Source organism: Talpa occidentalis, unplaced genomic scaffold (assembly GCF_014898055.3).
Source record: "Talpa occidentalis isolate TD23 unplaced genomic scaffold, MPIMG_talOcc4v2.1 talOcc4.2, whole genome shotgun sequence".
NCBI lineage: Eukaryota > Metazoa > Chordata > Mammalia > Eulipotyphla > Talpidae > Talpa > Talpa occidentalis.
In genome coordinates this window covers 54,153,362-54,171,938 of record NW_023602073.1, presented here as the reverse complement: position 1 = coordinate 54,171,938, position 18,577 = coordinate 54,153,362, and the positions used below count along the sequence as shown (strand labels likewise).

At 38.6% G+C, this 18,577-nt stretch overlaps 1 pseudogene; it reads right to left on the bottom strand.

The window, feature by feature from the left end:
• Window positions 1–2,170: 2,170 nt before the first annotated feature.
• On the bottom strand, window positions 2,171–11,669 carry LOC119251387 (3-ketoacyl-CoA thiolase, mitochondrial-like; annotated as a pseudogene).
• Window positions 11,670–18,577: the final 6,908 nt, after the last annotated feature.

The following is an 18,577-nucleotide window of genomic DNA, read 5'->3' as shown; positions in this document are numbered from 1 at the left end:
ATAAAACTACTCTGTATTCTCTGTGGCAAGATCCCACCACCTTGCTTCACCCTTGTACACACTCAGCATCTACTCACAACCTGATTGTTTATTGTAATTGTTTATTTATTGTTTTTGTGAGGGAGACAAACACTAGTATGTCCTAGCCCTCTAACTTGATAACATCATCCCTCTTTTTTTCAGTTTTAAGTTGCAAGGTTAAATTATTGATTTTTTAAAAATATTCTTTACTATTCTTTCATTATAAAATTATCCTCTTTGTCTTTGATATTTATACTCAAAAAATTTCTTTCTAAGCACTATTTTAGCTGTATCCCATAAGTTTCATTGCATTTTGTCTTCATTTTCATTTATTTTAAAGTATTTTTTATTTTCCTTTTTATTTCTTCTTTGAATCATTGGTTAGACTCATTGGATTTTTTGGGAATATATTATTTTAGTTCTACATACATTTTCACATTTTTTTCCTATTTGAATTCGAATTTCATTCCATTGGAGTGAGAAAACATATTTTGTAATATTTCTATCCTTTTAAACTCATTAAAGTTTATTTTATTGCCTACCACATGGTCTATTCCAGTGAATGATCCTTTTATACTTGAGAAGAATGTATATTTTGTTTTTGTTGGGCAGTGTTCTATAGATGTTTGTTAGGTCTGGTTGGTTAAATGTTAGACTTATCTTCTATTCATTCTATTCCTATCCATGTTATGTATGGTTGTTCTATCTAATTCTTTTTTTTTTTTAAAGATTTATTTATTTATTTATACAAGCACTGGGTACAGTCAGAGGCGTGGGAGGTTGAGAGAATTCACCAAAGCCAGAGCGGGGAACAGAACAGGCAGACTGACAAAATACACTGCTGAGGGGAGCAGCGGGTGCAGCAGGAGAGGTCTGTCATGCCATGTGGGACCCTCTCTGGGGGCTGGGGATCGAACCGGCACTGCAGAGGCTGCGGGCAGTTTTGCAGCCCAGAGCTCAACTGCTGCACCACCAGGGGAGGCCCTGTTCTATCTAATTCTATAAGTGGAGTGTTGAAGACTCCAACTATTACTTTTGGATTATCTGTTTCTTTCACTTCATACATTTTGGTGTTCTGCTGTTAGCTTGATATACATTTGTAATTGACATACCTTTTTAGCAGTGATGCTTTCATTATAAAATTATCCTCTTTGTCTTTGATAGATTTTTTTTTAAAGTCTATTTTGTCTATTAGTATAGTCATTCCACCTTTCATGTTTTTGCTACTTCTTGCAATCCCTTTTTCTACTCTTTTACTTTCAACTTACTTGTGACTTTGTAACATATGTATGTCACAGACAACATACAGTTGGATAATTTTTATGATGTACTAATCTTTGCCTTTTGCTTGAATATTTAATGCATTCACATTTAATTTTTTTTACATAGTTGGAATTACATTAGCCAACTTAAATTTGTTTTCAGTGTGTCATCTTTTTTGTTTCTCTATTACACCTTTACTATACTTTTACAATGAATGAATATTTTCTAATGTAGCATTTTAATTTAATTATATATTAATGGTTGTTCTAGGGTTTACCATATACATAAAAGAATCAGTTACAGTATTATGCTAAGTTATCCTAGTAATATTTAGAAATGTTCCTCTACAGAGTTCTATTCCCTTTTGCCCCTTTATGTAATGATATTGTTACATGCATTAAATCTAATGTTACAGACCCAACAATACATTTTTATAGTCATTACTTTATCATCTTTCATCACTTCCTCAACTCGTTACAACTTTGCTCCTTCTCATCTCCTTTGTGCTGTTATTGAAAAATACATTATAAATGTATTTCCAAATATTATAGGTCCCAAAGAACATTATATGTATATTATTTTATAGAATTGGGTTTTTTTGAAGTTAAGACAATATTTATTCAGTCATTGTAATTATTATCTAAGACATTATAAATGTCTGATACAAATTTGGTCCTCTGGCAAGGATAAAGTTCCTTTTTTAGGCTTTCTTTAGTTGGATTTTAGTTCAGAAATACATCATATTTGGTGCAAATGAGAGAACTTATTCTGGTATGTACTATTATTCCTGGTAAGTTCATCTTTGCCTCACCATCCCTTGCTCAAACTCACTCACTTGCAATGGCAAGACCTAACCACATGAAGCCAGAGTGGGCCACAGAGGCAGTCAGTGCACACCCTGGCCACTTCCAGAACAAGCTGATCCAACAGCATGTTTTCCACATCTATGCCTTAATCCATGAACCAAAGTGTGATCCTAATCCTCCCAATGGGTCACCTAAAGCAATGACTCCTCTATTCATATTATTTTTACTTGGGTCAAGATTCAAATGTTTCATGACTGTTAAGTACTACAGAACAAAAGCTTCATTTAATCCCACCAAACCAAGCCCTTAAGACTCAGCCCTGTTTTCTTCAGTGCCCGAGTGATAGCAATGACAGGGCCAATATCCACAATAGAGATATCACATGCAGACACAAAATGGCCTGCAATTCTTGGCAGTAGTGTGAAGTTATGTCTCTCAACAGCATCTTCACTAACTATGATTCTGCTCCAGCACCATCAGATACCCCCAATGCATTCCCTGCAGTAATGGTTCCATCCTACTTGAATATAAGAGGAATTTTATTTAACTGTTCCAGGGTGGCTTGGGACTGCACATGCTCATCTACTTGCATTGTCTATTTCCCTTTCCTAGTCTTCAACTCCATTATTCCTATCTCCCATATATTTTTAAAATAGCCAGAGTCATTGGCACTTTCTCATCTCTGCTGTGCTGCAGGGCATATTTATCACAATCTTCTCTGTTTATTTTATGTTTTGCAACATGATTCTCTTCAGTAATTCCCATGGGGAATTGTCTTACTGATCTGTTAATCTTGTCCACAAAGAATGCTTCAGCTTAAGATCCGATACAAACTTGGTCCCAAAACCTAGTTTCCGATTCAGTAGTAACTGTGCCTGACTCATATTTTCTGTTCCTCCACACAAGACTGCTTCAGTATCTTTAACATAGATTTCCTGACAGCTGTTCACAATAAACTGGAAGCCAGAGCAACAAAGCCTGTTAATAGGAAGTGCTGGGGTCTCTTGGAACTCCCACGCTTACACCAAGCCAAGGATGCCGCATCTGAAGAACTCTGGATGTCATTGCGCACAAAGACACTGTCAGTAGTTTCAAGTGAGACTTTCCCAGCAGACAAAAGAGACTTGGTAGCAAATTCAGAGAAGTCAGTAGCTGTGGAGTCATCCAGAAGGTCCAGAGGGTTCACTTAGCAGCCATGACGAATCCATCTCAAGCAGGGCCTTGGTGCCAGAGTAGGAGGGGTCTGGGATTCTTTTGGGCTACAGTACAACTGATTTTTACAAAAGCTAAGAGACAGTTGGAAAAAAATGCACACTTTAATAATGCTTTAAAATAATTGCCTAATTACTTTTAGCAGTGTTTTTTTTTTGTGTGGATTAAAATTACCTCCCCTAGTCCTTACTTTACCCTCAGGAACTTCTAGTATTTCTTGTTAAGGTACAAAGATTATGGCCTAATTGGGAGACATGTATTTTTCAGCCAAAGGGTAGAGATAATTCATATCATAATTCTACATTAAGAAACAAAGAATACTAGCAATGGCCTGGTTAACTCTTCAATTACAGGGATCACAGTTACCCCAAAGATAGTTTAAACAAGCATACCTCCAACGGATGCTTGAAAAGAATTTTAAATAGACTAATAGTTTTATTAGCTACTATTGTTTTACCTCCTGATGGATTATTTTACTCTGGGCTTATTAAAAATGTTATCGTTAATTTTTATTTTTTTAATTAAATTTAATTTTTTAAAAGATTTTATTTATTTTTGTGTAGAAGAATGGGGGTATAGACCAGAGGTGCGGGGGGTGAGAGAAATCACCAGGGACAGAGTGGGGAGCAGAACAGGCAGACTGACTGAAATACCCTGCTGAGGGGAGCAGTAGGCAAGACAGGAGAGGTCTGCTGTGCCATATGTGGGTCAGCTCCCTGGCTGGGGATAAAACTCTGGCAATTGCGGTAGTAGCACTGAGACTTAATCCCTAGCCACCAGGGAGTTCCTATTCTTATTTTTTAATTGAAATCAGTTTTTAGGTCATTCTCTCCTCCTTTCTGTAATTATTTCCAGTTACTGAAATGATCAATGCCAGTGGAATACAAAATTAAATGTCTATTAATATTTATTACATTCCAGAAGCCAGTTAGTATTAAATTGGGAAACCATATAACTTTACATAATTTTAGTGGTGAAGAGATAGGAGCTTTATAGGGTAAATCTCTGGACAAGAATCCTGATTTCATAACATAGTGTATTTTCCACTCTACTCTATGCATTTGCTAACTGGTTCCAGGGTAACTCTGGTTAAGTGGAATACTACTTTTTGTAAGAATGTTGGAAGTAGAACCATTAAATAAAGATACATGAAATTCACACAATGGTCATTGACCTTTTATTGCAAGTTCGCTTCTGATTGCCGATAAAATATTTACATATCTATTTTAAGATTTATTTATTTATGCAAGCACTGGGTATAGTCAGAAGCGCGGGAGGGTGAGAGAATTCACCAGAGCCAGAGAGGGGAACAAAACAGGCAGACCAACGAAATACACTGCTGAGGGGAGCAGCGGGCACGGCAGGAGAGGTCTGCTATACCATGTGGGGCCCTCGCTGGTAGCTGGGGATCGAACCAGTGCTGCAAGGCTGCAGGCAGCTTTGCAGCCCAGCGCTCAACCACTGTGCCACCAAGGGAGGCCCAATAAAATATTTTTAATTCCTGGATTTTGGACTTAGGCAGAATTGAGTTTGGATTCTAATTCTAAAATTATTGTATCTTTTGGGCCTCCCCGGTGGCGCAGCGGTTGAGCGCTGGGTTGCGAAGCTGCCCGCGGCCTCTGCGGCACTGGTTCGATCCCCGGCTGCTCCCCGGCCCCGGAGGAGGATCCCACATTGTGCGCAGACCTCTCCTGCCACCCCGCTGCTCCCTCAGCAGTGTACTTCGGTCCTTCTGCCTGCTCTGCTCCCACTCTGGCTCTGGTGAATTCTCTCACCCTCCCGCACTTCTGACTGTACCCAGTGCATGTATAAACAAAAACAAACAAACAAATATAATAAATAAAAACATGCCTCTATAAAAAAAAAAATAAAGATCTAGAAACATTTAAAAAAAATTTATTGTATCTTTTAAAGTCACTAATTTTGGGTATACTACTAATTTTTTTTTTTAAGATTTTTTTTTAAGTTTTTTTTTTTAAGATTATTTATTTTATTTGTACAAGCACTGGGTACAGTCAGAAGCACGGGAGGGTGAGAGAATTCACCAGAGCCAGAGCGGAGAGTAGAACAGGCAGAATGATGAAGTACACTGCTGAGGGGAGCAGCGGGTGGCAGGAGGGTCTGCACGCCATGTGGGACCCTTGCCCGGCAGCTGGGGATCGAACTGGCGCTGCAGAGGCTGTGGGCAGCTTCACAACCCAATGCTCAACCACTGCGCCACCGGGGAGGCCCCTATACTACTAATTTATTCATTAACTGATCAGATATTTATTGGTTGTTAAGAATTGTTCTGGGTGCTGAAGATTCAGTTAACAACATGCAAATCTGTCATGATGATTAATTGAGAAATAACATATCTGGAAGCACTGCTTTACTAGAGCAAAATGATCATTGCATAATAATGTGATGTATACTCATTTATGACCATCAGCAGGTGGGATCCTGGACTTTTGTACAATTTCCATGTTACCCACCACAGGTACCCTTGCATCCCTAGTAGGGCGAGTGCAGCATCATAGCCATTGCCTTCTCTTTTGAAACTGAGCAGGGACTTCCCACCAAGGTATTTTAATAAAAATATTAGCTTCTATTCCTCCCTTACCTACACTAAGTGAGGTAGATGCTTACTCTCTTCTTCACAACTATAAAATGTAGTTTTTGACTCTCCACGTGACACACATTTTTCCATGAAGTAGGTAGCCAGCCATTCCTTCTATCACATGTTGGTCAGTGTCCCTTCTCCATTGTCTCTTCAAGACACAATCAGAGCAGACCTCCTTAGCAGTTACATCTGCTGGAGAGGGGTGATGCTGCCTCACTTTCTATTCTTATTGGTTGAAGAGAAAGTTCAATGAAGGGATGGAGATTTCCATGGTTTTCTTTCTTAAAATCCCTTAGTGTAAAAAGCTGGAATGCTTTCCCAAAAAGAATGAACGAAAATAAGTTAACTAATGGGCAGATTTTGGATTTGAGGGCTGTGCCTGTCGGCCTCCAGTGCCCCCCCCATGATGCAATGGGTTGAGCACAGTGCTGTGAAGCTGTCCACAGCCTCTGCAATGTTGGTTTGATCCCAGTTGGCCAGGGAGATACCCACATGGCAGGGCAGACCTCTCATGTCTTATGCACTGCTCTCCTCAGCAGTGTTTTTGGTCATCTGCCTGTTCTGTTCCCCACTCTGTCTCTGGTGAATTATCTCACCCTCTTGTGCCTCTGGCCTGTATCCCTGTTCTTGTATAAATAAATAAATCTTTTTTAAAAAAGAGAGAGAGAAGATTCATTATTTTGAAAGGACTCATCCTTTTCATTACATGATATTTCTTAGCACAGCGGCAAGAATTTTAGCACTTAATAAATCCAAACCCTCCCTCCTGTTGCTTCCTAATCTTGTAACTACACTGGAGTCAACAAAATGATTTCCTAGTCCATTTCTCTTTCTTCTTGCAGCTATACAATTCTTTGTTTTGTTGGGATGATTTCACTCCATAGCTCTCCTCCCATTCAATAAGGGCTGATGCTCTCTCACATCAGCCTCCATCAAGACTCTTCTCCATGCCTGCCTCTGTTTTCCTTGTCCCTGTATGTACTTCCTTGATATTTTCTTCACCCCTTCTGCATCCTCATCAACCCGAAACTTACTTCCTTTCCCCTTTTAATGAGTTCTGCTCTCAACATTCAAAGATAACTTATATTTATTTTTAAGGTGCTTAAAGATTTATAAAGCATTTAAACAATTTTGTCTATTTTGAAAACTAATGGCTTCACGAAGTTATGCTCTTACTGTACATTTTAAACAAATCTATTGGAGCTCTAGTCAGAGTGTATTATAGATAGACTATGTAGGCCCTGCGTGCATAGGAAACAAGACCTACAGACACCAGTCAGCCTTACAATGTATATTTTATGTAAAAAGCAATGAAATAAAATCTTTATAAGATAATATTAGAGAATATCTTTATAACTTGGAAGTAGCAAATATATTCTTAAAATAGGACATAAAATTCATTAGTAATAAGAAATAAGGAGAAAGACAAAATCCAGATTATTTCATTCATATATGGAATATTGAGAAACAAAACAAAGGAACAGACAAAACTAAACCAAAACAAAACCTAGAAATCTGATCATAGAACTGAACCTACCAAAGTAGGAGGGGTAACTAGAAAAGGGGGAAAGGATTTTGTGTGCTTTGGTATGAGCCTGTATTTCTAAGTCATATACAGTGTTACAAAGTATATTTACCTCAGTAAAAACATGAATATATTTAAAAGAAGGAAAAATATTAACGGATAGTTATGAGTATAACATTTAAATGCTATAGTAGGAAATGACTGGGCACAGCTAGTGAGTGTCATGTGATGTCCTAGGAAAATTCCTTATAAGGACATTCAACAAGCAGATCACACTGATGCTAGAAGCCTGCCACAGCTGGGCTCCTTGTCTGTAGTTAGGGTAAACAGAAATAAGAAGGATGGAAGACCACAGTGTGTGTGGTCTGCTGAAGAAAAGTGACATTTAAATTTGAGAAACAAGGTGACCTTTGGGAAGGCGATGAACTGAAATGGGCAGAGGCAAAGGGCAGGGGAGAGCTCATGGCAGAGATTACATCCTAATCATCACCTCCAAAGTCAGAGAAGGGCACATTTCCTTAATCTCCACTTTAATTTCCTCTTGATACTACAATAACTATTAAATAGCACATTTTGTCTCATTGCTTGTGAGTGTCAAATATTATGTCAAGTATCATGTGACTACAGAAGTATGGAGTATGACTGATGAAATCCAAAGAGCAAAGAGTTACTGAACATATCCTATGTTGAAAAGCGTGTGGGGGACTAGGAAGCCAAGATGGAGATCTCAAGATCAATATCTATCAGGAAAGAAACAGACATCAAACATAAAACTCATCAGTCAGAGAAGTTATGTTCTTTGTACACCATTCTCTCCTCAGTTCCCAGAGAAACTCCTGGTTTGGAGTAGGTGTTAATAGTTGTTGAATTAATAAAATGATACATTAAGGATAAATATAGGTGCTTATAAATTACAACAAAAATATAGATGGCTATAAATTCAAAGTAACCAAATTTAAAAATGGTAGAAAAAGAGCATATTTATATAGGGTGCAGTATTTAGAAGAAACATGAAAATGTAGAAGTGTGGGGAGAGAGTAGAAATTAACTTAAGAAACCCAGATTGACCATGATGAATGTCCAGATTACAGAACAGCATGGGATAAGAGCAGATATTCAGAAAGAACCTGTTACATTAAGGCCTAGGAGACTGAACACAACAGTTATTTCTTTAGGAAAGTAATTTAAAAAAATGTACAAATGCAAAGCAGCAAAATCAACTGTTGGTAAGTCAGGTATCAGGTATAGAAAGAGCACCAAGGCTAAGGAGGTTACAATAAGACTAGCAGGTTTGTATTCCTGAATACCTGTGTCTTCACACACTTACTTGTAGGAGGCACTATTATTGGATGAGAGAAAGAAAAGATAGAGCTTCTTTCTTTTGAGAAAGACAAGATAGAGCTCTTCAGAACTGTCCTTTTTCTTCTTTTTTTTTTTAATGAGTAATAGCATTGAAGAAGTCAATCGTTGAACCCCAACTTGCTTCATTCTGGATCCTAGACTCTCTCTTTTTAAAAAGATTTATTTATTTATTTATACAAGCACTGGGTACAGTCAGAAACGCAGGAGGGTGAGAGAATTCACCAGAGCCAAAGCCAGAGCAGAACACACAGACTGACAAAATACACTGCTGAGGGGAGCAGCGGATGCGGCAGGAGAGGTCTATGTGCCATGTGGGATCCTCGCCAGCGGCCAGGGATCAAACTGGCGCTGCAGAGGCTGCGGGCAGCTTCGCAGCCCAGTGCTCAATAGCTGCGCCACCGGGGAGGCCCCCTAGATTCTCTTTTATGATGAAATAAATCAACCTGCTGAACAAAGGCACTTTATGACAATTCCCATTAGTTATCTTTTTTCTTCCTGTATAACCAGTAGGTAAAGTAGCATCACTTGTCTTTACCAAGCAATGTGACTTCTAGTGTTAGTCTGGTTTCAAGATCCTGTGAGAAAGTAGAGAAGAGGCAGGTGAGTTATGTGGTGAGAAGGTCTAATACCTGGAATTCATAGGAAGAAAGAGGACATGATTATGTGGATTGCTAAGAACTGTCCCTTTTTTGGCTGTCAAACATGATTAAAATGAGTCTAGAGTGTCATAATCAGGATACATGCTCCTTTTCAGACATCATTGGAAAGCCCCTAGCCAGGGCTAAGTGGAAAGGAAATTACTATGATGTTATCATCTCATTGCCAGTAGAAAATTAATCTGTGATGGGGGAAGACTGAATTAATAGAAAGAGTCCTCTCTCCATCTGCTGGTCATCATGAGAAAGTGCAGCTATGAGGTTAAAAATGAAATCATAGTTCTAAGCCCTAATTAGACACTTTTCATTATCTCATTTAATCATTATTAGAACTTCAAAAATAAAACTTTGCATCTCTTTTGGAAGTGATAGTGGGAATATGGGGATTATATCCTAACTTCAAAAAGAAAAAAATCTCTTTGGGGAATATAAGTAAAAACGCATATTTATGTTGCAATGTGTAAAGAATTCTTCAAGGTGCTGGAATTAATACAATTATGCTGGAATTCTTTTTGTATATAGTATGACTTAGGTATCAAATTTTATTAATTTTTAAAAATAAGGATATCCAACCAATCCAGCAGTTTTTATTGACAAGGCATCCTTTCCTGAGAGCTCAACTGAAAGCAATTAGATTACAAAAGATGGGCAAAAGGGAACACACTTATGAATAAACTTACATAATGTTACTTAGCATATTTATAGATAAATATCAAGTTGTGAAGGTACATTGAAGAGCAAGGAAATGATTGGTGTAGAAGTCTGAATTGTGACTTATTTGGGTGGGGCGGGAGAGGAGTGTGGGTGGGAAGAGGCACATTATGGGCTCACAGGGTGCTGGGCCAATGTTCTGTTTCTTGATCTGGATGATGGTTCCATTGCCATGTGCATAATTAACATTATGATAGTAGATTAAATTCTACATGTAAGCTTTATGTCTATTTCGACATGTATAACACTTTATATAAGGTGTTAAAATGTAAAGTATTTAATATTTTAGCCATATCCTTTTAATAAATTTTACTGAGTACCACTAGTGATCAGCAATTTTCAGTGTGCTGGGACATAGCTGCTAACTGAAAATAGAGTGTGATACTGTGCATCTGTGGAAGAGCGTCATTCAGTGTCTGGGGTAACAGATCTCTTTCACAGTCCTCATCTCCTTTTTGACAGGAATAGAAGGAGATGTCATCATTTTTATTTGTGCTTTTTAATCATAGCCAAGGACTTCACACCTAGACGTGAAAAATCAAGCTTTATGTCCCATTTTTCTAAATGCTTAGCTCCTCCAATCCTCACTCACTCCAGATTTTGTTTCACTCTGCAAACACTTTCTTCACTAACCACCTAATCAGTTCCTAACTCATTTCCCTGAAGGAAAATTTTTAGCCTTTCTTATCAACATCCTGTCTAAGCCCCGACTTCTACCCAAGACTACAAATAAGACCTTCTGGGCAGATGTATCTGCTAGATATTAGTGACGCTGCCTCATTCTTTATCCCCATTGGTTAAAAAAAAAGAAAACAAAACAAACAAACTACAACGACAGCACAAGACAGTTATCTGAGCACGGGGATTTCCAGTAAATCCCTTTTCTTTGCCTCCCTTCCTTCCCCTTCCCCTCCTCTTTACTCTTCCTCCCTCTTCTCTTTGCTCTCCTTCCTCCTTCTCCATCTTCCCCCTCCTTTATCTCCAGAGTGTTTCACCCACAAGGAAAGAACCAACACCCAGATCAATGTGAGACTGATCCTTTGGGTGTTACCTGCAAAAGGAAAGAAAATGCATTCCTTCTAAAAGACCCCATGTTTCTCTATTCATCAAATATCAGGTTTAATGCATGCCTGGTAATCTAAAATACGCATGGGGTTCCTATAGTCCATTCCTACAGTTCATTCTTATTGTCATAACACTAATCTCTATCCCAAATTCCTCATAACTAACCTTGGAATTCTAAAAGCTTTTCTCATTAATATTTTTGTGCAACTAGTCCCATCTCTATAAAAGATGTAACCTCTTTAATAGTTTTTCAATGTCTTTCTTAGCATATAAAAGTCTGCACATTCATTTTGATCTCCCAGCATTATTTAAGGAGAAATTTCAATTTCTGTCAAACAGGACTCCTCTCTACACCTACCACCTCTGGCCACTCCCTCCACTGCACATGTGTCACGATCATCCTTGTTCCCCAACCAGTCTCTAACCAACCTGAAATAGAACCCCATCCTCTATGTTCTAAGTCTCACTTTCTCTAGAATGCTCATCTGTACAAATGCTCCAATTTTTTTAATAAATTTTTTTATAGAGGCATGTTTTATTTATTTATTTGTTTGTTTGTTTGTTTTGTTTATACATGCACTGGGTACAGTAGGAAGCGTGGGAGGGTGAGAGAATTCACCAGAGCCAGAGCAGGGAGCAGAGCAGGCAGAAGGACCGAAGTACACTGCTGAGGGGAGCAGCGGGCGGCAGGAGAGGTCTGCGCGCCATGTGGGACCCTCCTCCGCTGGCCGGGGAGCAGCCGGGGATCGAACCGGCGCGGCAGAGTCCGCGGGCAGCTTTGCAACCCAGCGCTCAACCGCTGCGCTACCAGGGAGGCCCTACAAATGCTCCATTTTTGTTGAAAATCAGTTGGTGCTTTGATTGCTTTATCTATATCTATATTTATACTTCTATCTATGTATCTATGTCTATTTATAATTGTATCTATCTTTGTATCTCCAGCATCAGAAGAATTATGTGCACACAGGAAGATCTTAATAAACTTTTAGTGACTGAATATCCCCAACTAGATTGTAGATGTGTGTACGTGAGTTCTCAGTTAAAATTTGCTGAATGGTGAGTGGTTAATATTGTAGCAACATAAAGACATGAAAGATAGATATTGAGAATATTTTTCTGTGAGATTTGGAAATGTGTGAAGCAGGAACAATTCCTTTTGAAAAATTCTCTTTTCAGCAAATTGCTGTTAACTGCTAACACCCTCCCTGTGTGGCTTTAACAATTTCTCCTATGTGGAAACAGAAAACTATTTCTTTTTAGAAAATGTGAAGATGAACTGACTAGTGAGCGAGGATCCACCATTCCCCAGGTCATGCCCCAGATGGTGCCTGACATTCCTCATTTTGTTAGAAGGTAGGGAGAGGGCACCCCAGAACCCCTAGCCTGCCTGTTCTACATAGATTCTGCCATCTGTCACATCCAGACAAAACAGATTCTAGTGTGTAAGACCTTCAATGGAAAGGAACTTTAATATAATCAGTGTGCAATACAGAAAAGGGGAAGAATGGGGAATATAGTTTCCAAATCACCTGAAGTTACCCATCCCCTCTGGGATAAATGTCCAGCCAGGCAGGGTTGACCCAAAGCAAGTCCTGAAAGCCTGCCACAAGTCTAAGGCACCTCCTGGTGAGGACCCATTGGAAAGGGGCAGAAGGAGCCAGAAAGTTTAGAAGGAAAAGAGCAAAATCAAACTCAAAATCAAAGCTGCCATTGTTAACACACCCATGGGTCCCTTGCCCACATCTGTTTCAACCAGTCCAAGACCAAAAAGCAAGCACACTTTTTTCACATGTCTCTCTGCTCCATGTGCCTCCTCCAGGTCTCCTTCTTGTTCTCCATCCTGCTTCTTTTCTTCTCCATTCTCCTCTTCAGCTTCTTCGTCTCCCTGCTCAGCTCCACCCTCCTTTAGATGGGGCAGGGAACCTAAAACCTCCTCCTTTTCCTGGGCACCACTCTGTTACATGCCGACCTGGAGCATGCTACAGCCAGACTCTAGGTCAGGTTCCAACTCACGAAGACAGAAGATGCAACAGGAGATCCTCCCAGAGATGCCTGGATACTGCAGCACAGGACCAGATAAGCAACAATCAGGACAGCAACTGTAGCAGCTCAACCACCCGACAAATGGCCACACTCACACAGCTCGGTGAGGTACCCAGCTCTGGATCTTCGCCTTCCCTTCCAGGCAGTAACAGCAGCAAAACAGGGAACAGTTTCAGTAACTCAGCTACTTGCAAAGCCTCCAAAATTTTCTCTTTAAGGTTGGCTGCTGGAGGGCTCCACCTTCAGAGGCCCACAACAGCCTTCTGGAAGATTGGCACAGTGGGGAGTGGAATCCACTGATCTGAAGTGCTGAAGATCCAAAAACCTTGAATCCTAAAGACTGACTGCCTCCATTCCCCATCTGTGGTACCTTATATTACTTATCCATCGCCCCATCCCAAAATGCAATGCTTTTTAGCATTTTCCCTGGGGCTATCTATCCTCAGCAGCAACCCCCTTCAGGGGCCACCATCTGTAACAAGTCTTTTGGCTTCAGCCACTGGTACACAAGCATGCTGAAACAGCACTGTATTCCAGGCAGGCAGATAGACAGGCACGGTGAGACAGAAAGACTGAGAGGCAGAATAGCAACTGACATTCCTAGCTGTCTTTACTCTGTTAAGAGCCCATAGCCACACACTTGATAAACAAATATAAGGCCCATCTGTTGTTTGCTAGATGTTCTGAATGGTGGAAAACATAACATTTCAAGGTATAGGCTGTCTGTTGTGTGGAAGGTGAAAAATAGCCTCATTATTATCCTTACAAAGTCTTACTGATACCAAAGATAAACAACACATAAAACTCTACACAAAGAAAACAAATAACCCAATCAAAAAATGTGCAAAAGAACTAAACAGACACTTCTCCAAAGAAGTCATGCAAATGGCCAACAGGCAATGAGAAAATATTCACAATCACTTTATTAGAGAAATGCAAATCAAGATCACAATGAGGTTCTATTTCACATCTGTGAAAATGACCCATATCAAAAAGACCAGAGGGTCTCCCCAGTGGCGCAGCGGTTGAGAGCTGGGTTGCGAAGCTGCCAGCGGACTCTGCCGCGCCGTTTCGATCCCCAGCTGCTCCCCGGCCACCGGAGGAGGGTCCCACATGGTGCGCAGACCTCTCCTGCTGCCCGCTGCTCCCCTCAGCAGTGTGCTTCAGTCCTTCTGCCTGCTCTGCTCTCCGCTCTGGCTCTGGTGAATTCTCTCACCCTCCCGCGCTTCTGACTGTACCCAGTGCATGTATAAACAAACAAACAAACAAACAAATAAATACATGCCTCTTAAAAAAAAAAAAAAAAAAGAGAGACCAGAAACAACAAATGTTTGTAAGGATGTTGAGTAAAGAGAACCATCTCACACTCCTGGAGGTGTCTGAAAATATTGAAAATGGATCTATCATTTGACTCATTCCTAAGCATCTATCCATAAAAATTAAAAAAACCTAATTCAAAAGGAAACTTTCACTCCCAAGTTTACTGTAGGACTATTTACTATAGCTAAATTATGAAAACAAACTAGGTGTCTGAGACCAGATGAGTGGATCAAGATGTGGTACGTATACACTGTGGAATATTACTGAACAATGAAAAAAGATTAACTTATGACATTTGTGGCAACATAGATGGAACTGGAAGGAATAAGTGAAATAAGTCAGAAGGGAAAAGATAAATATTGGATGGTGTCACTAGTATGTGGAATATAAAATAATTAAACTGAGTCAGATAAAAACAAGTTTAAAAATTAACCTTTAATAGCTCTCTATAGAACTGAAGCATGGGGTGGGGAGAAGAAGACAGGTGAGGAGAAATAACAAATAAAGAATGCAGCACAATGGTTTATGGTGGTAGAATATGGTTGAGTTGGTGGTGGGTGCTCTATGGTGGTAGTATCTCACTGGGTTATCCCAATATTGCCTCAATTAAAAATAAATAAATGAAATATCAAAATCTATAAAAAGAATAAAATAAAAATACAAAAAAAAAAAAACCACTGTAAATGTGAATGATCTAAATGTACCAATCAAAAGTCAGAGATTATCAGGGTAGATGAAAAAACAATGCTTTAGTGTATACTAAAACATCAAGTTTAAACTATAAAAATGAAGATAATTAGAAGTAAAAATATGGAGGATGATTGTAGTGCCAGGAAGGCACAGAGATGATTCTCTCTGATCCAAGCAGATGGGTAAAGGAGAGTCCTGGAGCCCTTGGCTTTTTCAGGCTTTTGTTGAGCTTTTACATGTAGTGAGGTAACCAGGTATACAGCAGACAGGAGTTCCGGGGGTCTGGGAGCTTGGCAGACCTCCCCGGCCCCCTGCAAATCCTCACTCTTTACTGGGCTCTCTCCCCTTTTTCAAGTTTCCCTTGGCGAATATAAATACTGCAGCCATGGCCCACAATAGTAAATAGAATACAACTAAATATAACAATGTAACAAAATCCAGGTGTACACCATCAGGCATACATTCAGGACAGCAGGGATCCATCATCAATCCTAATGGCAGGAGGGCAGAAAAGCTGACAATCATTTACCCTACAGTTATGTACAATAGTAACACTAATCAAAAAATGGTGATTTTTATTAGTTTCAGATAAAGAACAATATATAGTGATAAATGAGTTAATTTCTTTCAAAGACACAACATATTCTAAACCTGTATGTATGTATGTATGTATGTATGTATCAATAATAGAATATCAGAATACCTGAGACAAAAACTGATATAACCACACTGAGAAATAGCCAAATCAATTATTTGTGTTGATATAAGTTGGAGACTTACACACTCCTTTCCATATTATATTTCCATATTATATTATATTCCATATTATAATGCTGTTGTAACAAACTATTGCAAACTTAGTGGCTTAAAAAACATGCAACTTAAGGCCTTCCCTAAGGTTGAGTGCTGTTCTGTGAAGCTGTCTGCAGCCTCTGCAGCACCTGTTCGATCCTGGCCAGCCTGTGAGGGTCCCTCATGGCCCTGCAGACCTCTTATGTCGTGCCTGCTGCTCCCCTCAGCAGTGTATTTCGTCAATCTGCCCGTTCTGTTCCCCACTCTGTCTTTGGTGGAAACTCTCACCCTGGCAAGAGGAAAGAAGCAGATAATGTACAGAAGACCTTAATCATGTTTATATCGGACTTCTCTGAAGAAACAATATAGATGAGAAGAGAATGGAATGATGTGATCAAAACACTAAATGATAAAAATTGCCAGCCAAAAACACTCTATCCTGAAAGGCCCTTCTTCAAATAATAGGGAGAAATAAAAACTTTTTCACACAAACAGAAACTGAAAGAATTTGCAAACACTAGACCCCCCCAAGAAATATTAAGTGACTCTAGTGCATAAATTATTCTAAAAGTGACTGTAGTGCACAAATTCCTGAAAAGGAAATGGAACAACAAATTAAGGACAAAATGGTAGTGACAAACTACAATATCTCAATAACCATTCTAAATGTAAATGGACTGAACGTGCCAAAAAAAGACAAGGGTATATCTGTACCTGTGACTATGCACTCTTTTTCTTTCTCCTTTTCCTAATAAACTTGCCTTTTAAAATGTAAAAATAAATAAGTAAGCAAATATGTAAATAAGTAAAAGACAACAATCATCTGGTTGAATTAAGAAACAGAATCCAACCTTATGCTCTCTTCATGATAGGTATCTGAACTCCAAAATAAATATAGACTCAGAGTAAAGGACAGAAAAACAATTCTACAAGCAAATTGGACCCAAAAGAAGGCAGGGACAGTCATATATAAGTCAGATAAAATAGATTTCCTGCTAAAAAAGGCAATTAAAAACAGAAATGAACACTAAATCAAAAGAGAAAAAATATATCAAGATGATAACACTTATCAATATTTATGCAAAAATGAAGAAATATCAAAATATATAGATAAGCATTAGCAAATCTGAAAATGGACATTGGAAAAAACTTTTTTTGGTGGGGACTTTAACACCCCATTCTCACCAATGGCCCAATCAATCAGACATGAAATTAATAAGGATACAATGGCCTTAAACAAAGAATTAGAACTCTTAGGTTTAGTATACAGGACACTATACCTCAAAAAAACTGATTGCACATTCTTTTCAAGAAGACGTGAAACAGTGTCCAGGATTGACCACATACTGGGTCAGAAGACAGGGTTAACAAACTCATGAAGATTGAATTCATACCATGTATCTTCTCTGGCCATAAAGGTATCAAATTAGAAATCAACCACACAAAGAAAGCAGGAAATGTATCTAATATGTGGGGAATGAAAACACACTATTGAATGACTATTGGGTTAAGGAGAAAATCAAGGAAGAGATTAAAAAATACCTCAAGGCCTAATCACAATGCAGACACAGTTGTCCAGAACCTAGGAGGCCCAGTAAAAGCAGTGCTAAGAGGAATGTATATAGCAACACAACACATCAAGAAGCAAGAAATAGCTCAAATAAATACTCACTTCCCATTTTATGGCTATAGAAAAAGAAGAACAAAAACCTCAAAACTGGAGCTGAAATAAACGAGATAGAGATTCTAAAAGTTTTATCAAACTAAAAACTGGTTCTTTGAAAAAAAATAAGCAAAATAGACAAACCACTGTTTAGACTTCTAAAAAAAAGGGAAAAAATAAATATGATCATAAATGAAAGAGAAGTTACAATAGACCTTTCAGAACCTAGAGGATTATTAGCGTTTTCTAAGAACATTTATAAACTAGTAAATTCAATAATCTAGAAGAGATTGACTAATTCTTAGAAATAAATATTCATCAAAGACTATATAGGGAAGAAATAGAAAATCTTAACAGACCTATTATGGGCAAGGAATTGAAAAGAGCACTATCAAAAGTCTCCATAAAATCAAAAGCCTAGGACCAGAAAGCTTTATGAGTGAGCTGGACCAAACCTTCAAAGATAAAATAATACCTATACTGCTCAAATTCCTTCAAAATATTGAGAAAGAGGGAATAGTCTCAATCTCATTTTATGAGGCCAACATCATCCTAATACCAAAACACAAATTCATCACAGATAAGAAAACTACAGCCCAATCTCCCCAACGATCATAGATGTACAAGTAATTAATAAAATCTTAAGGAACCAAATTCAACAATACATTAAAAGGGTCATCCGCCAGGGATCCAAAGATGGCTCAATATGCAAAAGTCAATGTAATTTACTACAAAAATAAAAGTAAAATAAGAACCATGATAATATAAATAGGAGCTGAACAAATCTGCAGTTATCATTCTCAATGGTGAAAGCGTAAAGCTTTTCTACTAAAATCTGGGAAGACA